The 12,667-nt window shown below is 47.9% G+C and overlaps 1 protein-coding gene across 2 annotated transcripts in view; it reads left to right on the plus strand.

Annotated features, from left to right (window-relative positions):
• The window catches only part of HEATR5A (HEAT repeat containing 5A), a 277,280-nt gene that overhangs the window by 248,866 nt on the left and 15,747 nt on the right, over positions 1-12,667 (plus strand). The gene's annotated exons all lie outside the window — the stretch shown is intronic.

Below are 12,667 nucleotides of genomic sequence, written 5' to 3' on the forward strand. Positions count from 1 at the left end.
TCCATACAAGACCTTTGCAAAAATAAATTCTGGTCAAATGGAACAAGGATCCAAAGTCCTTGGACATTTTGGTTCGGTTGAGCACCAACACACAGTCTGCTCTGTTGTGGTGGATTCAGTCTCCAGCACTATGCCAGTCCTAGGCAAGTCCTGCCTCCCGTTGTTGGACGGTGGTGACCACGGACACCAGCCGGTCAGGCTGGGGCGGGTGCTGAGGAAGCTTGGAGTCCAAACTGCCGATAAATGTTTTGAAGCTCATATCGATAAAGCTTGTCTGAGTCACTGGACGACTCGTCTGCAAGATTGTCCGTTTCGGATTCAATCAGACAACGCCACGGCTGTGACTTACATCAATCAACAGGGGGACACAAGGAGTGTCTTGGCGGCCAAGGAGGTGGCAAGGATTCTGGCCTGGTCGGAAAAGTTTGTAACAGGTCTTTCTCAGGTGTGGGGAATTGGCAAACGGATTACCTGAGTTGTCAGGTGTTGGACCAAGGGGAGTGGTCCCTACACCCAGAGGTGTTTTATCTCATGTGTGTCAGGTGGGGGACGCCTGAGGTCGATCTGTTTGCTTCTCGTCTCAACCAGAAGGTGCAGAGGTTTGTGGCCAGATCTCGAGACCCTCTGGCCGACACCACAGATGCACTGGTGGCTCCTTGGGGTCAGTGTCAGCTGATTTATGCCTTCCCCCGTTAAAACTTCTGCCACGGCTTTTCCGCAGGGTAGAGGTGGAAGGAATTCCAGTCATTCTGGTGGCCCCAGACTGGCCCCACTGGTCTTGTTACGCAGACCTAGTAAGGTTGGTTGTCGTCGATGCTCCTTGGAGATAAAATCTGCTGTCTCGAGGGCCGATCTTCCATCCTGCTTTACAGTCGCTGGCTTTAACGGCATGGCTTTTGAAAGCCAGGTGTTGAGCGATAGAGGTCTTTCTGACTCTGTAATTCCTGCGCTATTGAAGGCTAGGAAGTCAACCTCCAGGAAGATATATCACCGTACGTGGAAATCGTACATTTTATGGTGTGAATCGCTGAAGGTGCACCCTCGCTTGTTTTCAAATGCTACGGTTTTGGCCTTTCTACAGAAAGGGGTTGCACAGCGGTTGGCTTTGGACACTGTCAAAGGCCAAATTTCGGCTTTGGCAATATATTTCCAACGCCCGTTATCTACGCATGCCTTGAGTCGTGCCTTCATTTAGGGAGTGCGCCATATAGCTCCTCCAAGGCGGTCCCCGCTACCTCCATGGGATCTGAATCTGGTATTATCTGTTCTTAAAAAGCCTCATTTTGAGAACATTTGAAAGATTCCTCTGCTTTCATTGTCTCAGAAGCTTGCCTTTTTGGTGGCTATCACTTATGCCCGCAGAGTGTCTGAATTGGCGGCGTTGTTTTGCCATTCATCTTATTTGGTGGTCCACAGAGATAAAGTGGTACTCCGACCAAATCAGTCTTTTCTCCCTAAGGTAGTTTCTGATTTTCATTTAAATTAAGACATTGTGCTTCCTTCACTCTGTCCCAAGCCCTAGCATCCTAAGGAAATTGCCTTGCATTCTCAGTGATGCAAGTTTGCAAAGCGGTATCTTCTGTGCATACGTTCACAAAATTCTACAAAGTAGATGTGTTGGCTTCTTTGGATGCCTCCTTTGGCCACAAGGTTTTGCAGGCTGCTGTTTAAAGAGAATATTTTTTTGTTTCTCTTTGAGGGTGTATGTTTTTTCAAGGTGAGCTCCAGTTGTTCCTGGTTGAGCTGCATCTTACCTGGTTGGCTAGGTTTAGCCTTTGGGGAATTATGTCTTCTTTGCATTGTCTTCCCACCCCTCCTGATTATACTGCTTCGGGACATCCCAATTGTCTAAAGAAGATGGAGCTGTGTCTGTCGATGAATGATAGAGAAAACTGGATTTTTGTAAGAACTTACCATAAAATCCTATTTCTTATACGTCCTCCAACAGTCGCAGCCCCTCATTAAGCCTTCACGAGTGGATAATTAAGCCCTCTGCCGGAGCAAGCTAGGCAGTTTGAAAGGTTAATAAAAAACTTTCTACACTAAGACACAGCTCCAGGGGGCCGTCCCTCAGCCATTATCCTGACACAGTTACTACTGTCCTTCAGTTTTATGCTGCCTAGCGTCAGGAGTAGGCTTGGTCTTCCCAGCTGGGACCTAGTATCTCAGTTTCTTTGTTTTTTTTCTTAAAACCAGTTTTTTTTCTTTGAAAATAGCTTTTTTATTTTCTTTTCTTCACTTACTATTGCTAGTTAGTCAGGGGAATTCCTGGAGGACTACAAGTAACAGCAGAGCTGGGCCTCGCACTGGATGATATAGATCCTTATGGAGTCCCGTCCTGCCGAGAATCGCAGGTCATTGCTGCACCCAGGCCTCTCAACGACAGTGCCCCTTAGGTCCGGGACGAGCCTACGGAGACCCGTCTTCACCAGGATGTCTCAACTCCGGAACGCCCGTAAGTTGATAGCATCCTTCCTGGCTGATGGCACCCCTGCTCAGGGTGGGAGGTGTTCCGTATCAGAGTGGTGTCCGCGTTCTCTACACTGGTGAGTGATCTTACCCCTGTGTCCCTGGGACTTCTATCTCTAGGGGTGTTCTGTGTACTCACTCTTATGAGATGGCAGTAAAAGGTGACTTCTGTGGGATCCCCTTCCTGGCCGGTTAGTGCGGCCCCCTTCCTCCCTGTGCCTGCTTGGGGCACCCTGTGGTGAACTCCACTATGGCTGGGGGGTGTGGGGGTACTCTCTGGGGTTCCCTGTGGTGGCCAGCAACTGTGTTTTTTACTTTATTTGGCGCCGTTCGCAAAGCCGCCATTTTGGGTGAGGGCAGGCTGTTTGGCCTCTTTGTGTGGGCAGCAGCCATTTTAACTCATCGCTTTGGCGCCGGTTTGGGGGCCATCTTTGCTGTGGGCGACCGCCTAGTAAGGGCGGCGGCCATTTTGCCAGTGCTTCCTCCCATAGGTTTCTCTCAGGCACCATGATTCTGTGGCTCAGGGCGGGCATAGGCGTCTAGTACGTGAGGTCACTTCCTCTCTTCTTTTATCTTCACTGCAGCAGTGTGTGGTTGGCAAGTTCACTGAGACACTGTGGGGTGATTTTACCTGTTATTTCGGACATTTTCCGGCAAAAGCGGTTTCTTCTTGTGGCTATAGCTGTATTTGCGGTGGGGGCCGTGGGAACCACTGTTTTGAAGGGTCAGCGTCCCAAAAAAAAATTTCTGCAAAATTGAGTCCCGGGATAGCAAATTCCCCAGTGAACGACCAATGGCATTGCATCAAACATATGCTGGTGGTGCCTAAGCGGTTTAATTACCGTTGTCCTTTTGCGGATTCTGTAGACAAACGTTGAACGGTGTCAACTAGGGTGGACCACACTGTTTCTAGGTTGAATAAATCCACCTTGATAAGGCAAAAAATAGTGCAGCGCTATCCAATATGGTGTAACCCATATATCAAAGTGTTAAATGACATAAAATACACAGTGAACAAAGAAGTCCATAAAATGTGTTCCAAAAATTAATAGTAAGTGATAATAAAAAGTCCCAGAGAGGTGATGATAGACCCGAAGACTTGGAATCCAAAGATAGAGGCAGGGGTGCACCCGTGGAATGTAAGAAGCAAAATGGCAGCTTACCTGAAGCTCAGGCCTCCAACTTAATGGAACGGCCACGTGCGCTAAAGCAATGATTCCAAATGGATCACCTCCTCCGGAAACCAGGTAACCAGGTATATTCCTCTATATCATATAGGAACTCCACACATGGTGTCATGAACATATGGAAGGAAATAAGCAGCACAAGCCTAATTCCGTAAAATTTCCACAAGGTTTTATTTAGGTTACACTTACATGGGTAGCTTGTAAAAAAGGCACATCAGAAACATCCAAGGCAGATGCAGAAGATCGCGGCGTCCCGCATGTATGTGAGCCGGCGTCTAGGGGGCGTGACAGTTGTGCGTCCAGTACCGCCGACCGGTTTTGTCATACGTGATGTCGTCCGGGGCGTGGTTACCGGACGCGACTGTCACACCAGTTAAATCCCCCAGAAGCAATGACACTTCCGCATCACGGGCCAATCAGATGGAATGAAGGCTCATGGGGCGGAAGTATCGTACATGTACATGCTGAAGTGAGGAAAAGGTTCAACAATATCACCTCCATATACATCTCATATTAAATGCAAGATTTTTTGAAGATATCTAATGGCTCCATAATATTAGCGGCAAACCAATTTTTAAAATGGAGCGGAAGGAATATCTTCATATTGTAAGTGACGTCGCTGCCATCAATTCTAATGAAGCTTAATAAAAAGAAAAAATGGGAAAAAGACTCTAAAAAAGGAGTATGTATATATGAATATATATACTCTAAAAAGACAATGGGCGGTACTGGACGCACAACTGTCACACGCCCTAGACGCCGGCTCACATACACGCGGGACGCCGCGATCTTCTGCATCGGCCTTGGATGTTTCTGATGTGCCTTTTTACAAGCTACCCATGTAAGTGTAACCTAAATAAAACCTTGTGGAAATTTTACGGAATTACGCTATGTGCTGCTTATTTCCTTCCATATGTTCATGACACCATGTGTGGAGTTCCTATATGATATAGAGGAATATACCTGGTTACCTGGTTTCCGGAGGAGGTGATCCATTTGGAATCATTGCTTTAGCGCACATGGCCGTTCCATTAAGTTGGAGGCCTGAGCTTCTGGTAAGCTGCCATTTTGCTGCTTACATTCCACGGGTGCACCCCTGCCTCTATCTTTGGATTCCAAGTCTTCGGGTCTATCATCACCTCTCTGGGACTTTTTATTATCACTTACTATTAATTTTTGGAACACATTTTATGGATTTCTTTGTTCACTGTGTATTTTATGTCATTTAATACTTCACTTTGATATATGGGTTACACCATATTGGATAGCGCTGCACTATTTTTTGCCTTATAATGTTGATCTTACTATTGATCAAGTGTTTTTCAGCTGCTTTCACATTTATTCATTTTTGTTCACCTGTTCACTATTAGCGCAGGATTTTTTGTGTTTTAAATCCACCTTGATGCCTGTGGAGGACTCCCCAGTGTCCAAGGATCCGGCAGATAGGCGTGTGGAGACACTTTACCGCCACATGTACCTGGTGGCGGGCTCCCTGCTCAAACCGGTGTTTGCTTCAGTGATGGTCTCTCAAGCTGTTATGGCATGGTCCAGGGTGCTTCCAAAAAGACTGTGTCTGATGTACCTTATGTGGGTTGTCGTTTTTTTGGGGACAATCTGGATGAGTTGATCAAGGGGCTTACAGGGGGTAAGAGTACTCTTTTGCCCCAAGCCTCTAAGGGAAAATCCCCCCGCGCTAGGCGGGGTCCTTCTCTCAAGGCTCATCATGGGTCCTTTCGTGCCTTTGGGTCACAGGATAAAGGAAAATCCCTCAAGACCCCAGGTGGTCACAAGAAACCATTGTCCGGTAAGCCTAAGGCAGATCAGGCCGGTTCGGCGGCCCAGTCTGCCTCTCCCTGAAGGGACGCCCTCACCCGTTTCTGGGGTGGGGGGACGTCTGCGGTACTTTCAGGAACCCTGGTTGTCCCGAATTCAGGACAGGTGGGTTCACAAACTGATTTGTTCAGGGTACAAGATTGAGTTTCGCTCTCGCCCTGCAGACAGGTTCTTTCCATCAAATCTCCATCTGACTCCCGATCGTTTGATCTCAAGGGGGTGGTGCAAGATCTTCTCGCCCAAGGAGTCGTTTTGCCAGTCCCTCTGCGGGACAGGTTTTGCGGTTTCTATTCCAATCTGTTCACGGTGCCCAGAAAAGAGGGCAAAGTGCGTCCGATCCTGGACCTAAAGTCTCTGAACCGCTTTGTGAGGGTACAGAAGTTCCAGATGGAATCCATCCGGTCAGTGGTGGCATTGTTGAGTCCAGGGGATTTTTTGGCCTCCGTTGACCTAAAGGATGCGTATCTACACATTCCTATGTATGAAGGTCATCAGCGGTATCTCCGCTTCGCTGTGGCGGAAGAGCATTATCAGTTTGTTGTTATTCACCAAGGTTTTGGCTCCGGTGCTGGCTTTGCTGCATTTAAAGGGGATTGTGGTCCTCGGTTATCTGGACGACCTCCTGATAAGAGCAAGCTCGTGTGCCACCTTGACGAGCGACCTGTCGGTCATGGTTCAGACGCTCCAGGAGTTCAGGTGGACCATCAACTTTCAGAAGTCGGCTCTGACACCTTCTATTCGCCTCAATTACCTGGGGATGGTCCTGGACTCCGCTCAGGCGAAGGTCTTTCTTCCGGAGGACAAGCTCTGGAACCTACGAGATGAAATCAGGTCCCGCAGGGACAACAATCTCTCCTCTCTACAGGCCTGTGTGTGGGCTCTGGGTCTGATGGTTTCGGCCTTCGAGGCCGTCGCATTTGCCCAATTCCACACGAGAATTTTGCAAGCAGAGATGCTTGCCAGGTGGGACAGAACGCCTCAGTCGTTGGACAGGAGGATTTCTCTAAGCCTCCTTGCAAGATCGCATCTTTTGTGGTGGCTCCTGTCCCCAACTCTGTCACTTGGGAAGTCCTTTTCCGCCTCTGCTGTGGACTGTGCTCACCACGGATGCCAGCCTGTCGGGCTGGGGTGGAGTTCTGGGCTCATTTTGTGCCCAGGGGTCGTGGTCGGCAGAGGCGGCCTCCTTACCGATCAACGTCTTGGAGCTCTGAGTGACCAAGCTCTCCTTGTTCCATTGGACAACTCGTCTTTAGGGTTGCCCGGGTCGGGTTGAGACAGACAACACCACGGCAGTGGCTTACATCAATCACCAAGGGGGCACCAAGAGTGCCTGGGTGGCCAAGGAAGTGGCCGAGATTCTGTCTTGGGCCGAGACGCACATTCCGGCGATTTCGGCTGTTCACATTCCGGGTGGGGAAAACTGGCAGGCGGACTACCTGAGTCAAATAAAATAGCTAAAAAGTGTACAGCTCCAAATATAAATAACATATAGTAAGAACTCAATAAAGACCAAAGTCCATAAAGTCCATAAACAGGTGCATGAAGTCAGTAGTGAGTAAAAAGAGGAAATCCAACAACATAAGCTTAGATCTCAGATCTTGGAGAAACCACGTGTTCTAGTAAAGGATGTCTCCTTACCGGAATGTTTGACCCCCGGTCAAGGGAGGTCAAACGGGCATAGATCAAAGAGCTGAAAACCCAGAGTATGCGGTATCTCCAATGATAGCTGGCACCAGGTCAATCACACTCGGTCCTTGTATGGTGTTAATCTCAAATGAATCCACATCTCCTAAGTTCCTTCACATAGATGGTTAAGGTTGCTTCTCCAAAAACAGATGGAACTCAGATGGAGAAGTATGTTTGGTTTATTTAAATTCAGCAAAACCAAAGTAAACTACTCACATGTATGTATATGACACAAACATAAATTCCAAGATGGCCGTGGCTAGGGGCGTGTCTGCGTGCGGGCCGGGGTAGCTGACGCGTTTTGTCATTACATAAGACGTTATCAAAGGACTACCTGAGTCGCCAGACCCTGGACCAGGGAGAATGGTCCCTACATCCGGAGGTGTTTTGCTTCCTGTTTGCCCGGTGGGGGACTCCGGACGTGGATCTGTTTGCGACCCGTCTCAACAACAAGGTGGGAAGGTTCGTGGCCAGAACCTGCGACCCCCTGGCAGACACCACGGGACGCGTTGGTGGTGCCCTGGCACCGGTATCGGCTGATTTATGCTTTCCCTCCGATTCAACTGTTATCCAAGTTCCTCCGCTGGTTGGTGTCGGAAAGGGTGTAGCTCATTCTGGTGGCCCCAGACTGGCCGTGTCGGTCATGGTACGCAGAAATCGTGCGGATGGTCGTCGAGCCTTCCTGGTGGCTCCCACTGAGAGACGATCTACTGTCTCGAGGGCCGATCTTCCATCTTGCTTTACAGTCTCTGGCTTTGACGGCGTGGCTATTGAAAGCCAGGTCTTGAGAGACAAGGGTCTCCCGAGTGTGGTCATTCCTACTTTTTATTGAAGGTTTGGAAAGCTACCTCTAGAGAAATTTACCATCACACTTGGAAGTCATATATTGCCTGATGCGAGTCGCAAGGGTTTCCTCCCTGCTCCTTTTCGGTGGCGAGGGTTTTGGCCTTCCTGCAGGAAGGTGTGGATCAGCGTTTGGCGCTGGCCACGATTAAAGGTCAGTTGTCGGCCTTGGCCATTTTTTTTCCAGCGTCCCTTGGCGACTAATTCCTTGATTTGCACCTTTATTCAAGGGGTGTGACATCTGGCTCCCCCGAGGAAGGCTCCTTTGCCTCCATGGGACCTGAACTTGGTATTTGCAAAAATAAGTAATCAGCGCAATTAATAAATATAGAAAGTGACTTAGTGCTTCAACACAATTCTAAATAAAAAAAAATGTGCAAATATAGCAGACAACTGTGCAAATATAAAATATACAGCAGCTATATCAAAAACGTTCTCACTCAAAAAGTATAATAGACATTGAATATGTAAGGATACAGCGCTATATAAAAACTTCTTCAAATAATCAATAAAGTGACAATGTGCTCAAAATGATACAACAAATATCTTCAAAGTGCATATGAGGGTGTGGGTAAAGTGCAGTCCACAATAAAGTGCTAATTATAAATACAGTCCAATCCAAAAGTTGCCAAGTAAAGCTTGGTCATATAAAGTGCTTGATAGGTGTCTCAGGGAAAGTGCTCATAATACCACCACCAATTAGCCACCAGATGGCCTCTCACCTCAATATAGACTTAAATAGGCGAGAAGTCCTCAAGCCAGGTAGATCCAGGTAACTAGCTGCCACTTGCTAAGCTGCTAGTCTCAGGGGCTCAGTTTACAGGAGGACATAAAAAAGAAGCATAAGATCGAAGTGCTCACTGCAACATAACCCTTTATTAAAGATAAGATGATTGCACTCACATCAAATAGCACAATCAGGCTTGTGCGAGCCAACGCAGGCAGTGTGCATAAGCGCTGTAAGGAGCCGTGAGGAGCCGTGCTGTTCGATCGCCGCTCGTCCGAACTTGGTATTGTCCGTTTTGCAACGGCCTTCCTTTGAGAACATCTGAGAAATACCTCTGCCTGTGTTGTCCCAGAAAGTTGCCTTTCTGGTGGCTGTCACCTCTGCTCGCAGAGTGTCTGAGTTGGTGGCTCTGTCTTGCCGCTCGCCTTATCTGGTTGTTCACAGGGACAAGGTGGTCTTGAGACCCAATCCATCTTTTCTTCCCAAGGTGGTGTCTGCCTTCCACCTCAACGAAGATGTTGTCTTGCCTTCGCTTTGTTCGAAACCCAAGCATCCCAAGGAATTTGTCTTACATTCCTTGGATGTGATTCGGGCGGTCAGGGTTTACCTGTCCGCCACTGAGTCTTTTCGGAAGTCTGATTCCCTGTTTGTCCTTCCTGAGGGACCTCTGGGTTCGGCTGCATCCGCAGCAACCATTTCTAAATGGATCAGACAGACGATTGTTCAGGCCTATTCAATCAAGGGTCAGGTTCCTCCTTTCCCTGTCAGGGCTCATTCTACCAGAGCTGTCAGTGCCTCTTGGGCGTTTCGCCATCATGCTTCTGTGGCTCAGGTGTGCAAAGTGGTGACCTGGTCATCTCTGCACACTTTCACAAGATTTTACAAACTTGATGTGATGGCATCCTCGGATGCTTCCTTTGGCTGCAAGGTTTTGAGTGCGGCGGTTTGAAGAGACGTGTTTTTCTTCCTGGTGGGGTTTTTTCCTATTCTGGGTTAGCTCCCCTTTGAGCTTTTGTTGCCCTGTTGGCTCAGTTGTTTTTTTCTGGCCTGGTTGATACGTTGCCTTTTTCAGTAGGTTGGGTCTTCCCACCCCTCACACCTGCACTGCTTTGGGACGTCCCACTCGTGAAGGCTTAATGAGGGGCTCCGACTGTCGGAGGACGTAAGAGAAAATAGAGTTTTTGTAAGAACTTACCGTAAAACTATTTTCTTTGAGTCTTCCGACAGTTGCAGCCCCGGCCCCTCTGTCTTTGGAATCTGAATTGTTGCCTTCCAGTACTGCTTGCTACAAACTGAAGGACAGTAGTAACTGTGTCAGGATAATGGCTGAGGGACGGCCCCGGAGGTGTGTCTAAGTGTAGAACGTTTTTTTATCAACCTTTCAAACTGCCTAGCTTGCTCCTGCAGAGGGCACCATTACCCACTTGTGAAGGCTTAATGAGGTGCTGCGACTGTCGGAGGACTCCGAGAAAAGAGTTTTACGGTAAGTTCTTACAAAAATTCTCTGAAGTTCATCGATAGACGCAGCACCCGCCCATCTACTTCTGAGTGAATGGGGTTTTTTTGTCTTCTAAACACTGCTTGCAATGAAACTGGCTGCTGTAGCAGAGTGGGTGGGGTTATGCCTGCAGGGACAGCCCCCATGGGCGTTGTAAAGCTTTTTTTCCTGCCTAGTGCCTATTCCTGATTGGAGGAGCATAACCCAATGGTTTAAAGAAGATGGAGCTGCGTCTTTCGATGAACTTTAGAGCAAAGGATTTTACGTTAATTTCTTACAAAAAAAATGTTTTTTTTTTTTTGTTTTTGTTTTTTAACCCGCAATTATTTTTATTCAGCTGTCAGTAGGGAAGCCCATTTACAGCTGATAACTAATTTGTTGTTAAGAACAGCACTACCGGCTTCCTGGTCCCACTCCTTAACAGGCAAAGCTTTGTCCAATAAGGGCGCAAAATGCTCTGTACAGAGCGCCGTGCATTGCAGGGCTCTCGGCAGGGAGAACACCTGTCAAACTCCCTGCATATTTGGGTTTTGGATGAACGGGCCAAACATTGCCTCGCCCAACACTAGTATTAAAGCGGTTGTAAACCTATAATAAAAAAACAATAAAAACCTGCAAGGCAAAGGCATAATGAGCTAGTATCAGGGTTCCTACGGTCATGAAAAACCTGTAAAAGCTATGGAATTTTAAAATGACAATTTCCAGGCCTGGATAAGTTTTGGAAAATAATTTAACCCACAAGGTTTTGGAAAAGTCATGGAAATTTGAGAGAAAGGTGCCACTCAGTGTAGCAGATGTAAATAATTTGACACATATTAAGAAATTACATTGAGGTGTAAGCGTCTATCTTCATAGCTCGGCGTCCTTCCGGTTCTGCTGTGTTTCCGTCCCTGAGGCTGGCCAGCAGCCGGGAGATAACACTAGGGGAGAACCAATGAGGGGACTCGGTCAGATCGAGGCAGCAGTGAAGCGCATACCTCACCGAAGGGCCGCACGAACGTGATGATGCGCGGGGGCGTTGTTAACCGCTCCTTGAAAGAGTGGTTAACGCATGGTCCGAAACCGGTTACCGCCTCCCCGCGTCATCCCGTTCGCGCAGCCCTCCAGTGAGGTATGCGTTTCACCGCTGCCTTGATCTGATTGGTTCTCCCCTAGTGTCATCTCCCGGCTGCTGGCCAGCCTCAGGGACGGAAACACCGCGGACCCGAAAGGACGCTGAGCTATGAAGATAGACGCTTACACCTCTATGTAATTTCTTAATATGTGTCAATAAAATTATTTACATCTGGTACACTGAGTGGCGCCTTTCTCTCTTTTCTGCCTGTTCGTGGGACTGTTGCTTCGGCCTAACAAAGAGCTGCCCTCGATGTAAGCGCCGCATTTGTGCATCTGTGCCATCCATACCAGTCCGGCTGCACCTTATTCATCATGACTGCCTGAACTGAAGCTTTATCTCCAAGCAGGAGCGCCCATCAAATCTTTTTCTTTCTCCAGTATATTCGAATATAGTTGATAATATTGGTTAAATTACAATAGTTAACTTTTGCGCGATCCGTCACGTGACGTTCTCTGCATGGGGTAACCTTTTTTACAGTCTATGGGAGGTAACACAGTTTCAGCTAACGTTAGTGTGTAGCAATGCCAGGGAAATGGGTGTAACATGGATTTTCTTCTTATTTAACATGTATACATAGACATTTCATGAAACATTAGGTCATGAATATTTACTTGAAGTCATGGAAAAAGTCATGGAATTTTATTGGTAAAAATGTGTACGAACCCTGTAGTATGCATTGCATACTAGCTCATTATGAATTACTTACCTTAGAACGAAGCCCCGACACGGACCCCCGGACACCGCTGGGCGCTGACATGATCCCACGGCGTCTCTTCCGGGTTCGGCGGCTCCGGCGCTGTGATTGGCCGGAGCCACAATGACGTGACTCCCGCACATGCGCGCGGGAGTCATTTTCTGGCAAGCTCTTGGCAAGGGAAACTGAAGGTCCACGGGACCTTCAGAGCGCATGCGCCGCTCGCGTGAGCGGCTGCATGCACTGCAAATATCTCCTAAACCGTGCCAGTTTAGGAGATATTAATTGTACCTACAGGTAAGCCTTATCATAGGCTTACCTGTAGTTAAAAGTGAAAAAAAAAGCGGTATACTACCGCTTTAACTAAATCCTACTTTAGCTTTAATTACAGTCTCCAGAGTATGGGGGGGAACCTCACCGGGCTCCCAGCTGGCTGACACGTTTCAAAGACACCTTCATTAGAAGAGCCTGCCATCAGTCAGATGGGATCCCGGTGGGGTCCCTCCATATTCTGGAGACTGCTGAGTCTAGGACTACTGGGTTGCGAACGTTCATACGTTTGTGAGTATTATTTTAATATGATTTTTAATAAAGGCTGTGGGATAATGCACTA

This window comes from Pelophylax lessonae (assembly GCF_965119305.1).
Source record: "Pelophylax lessonae genome assembly, chromosome: 13".
NCBI lineage: Eukaryota > Metazoa > Chordata > Amphibia > Anura > Ranidae > Pelophylax > Pelophylax lessonae.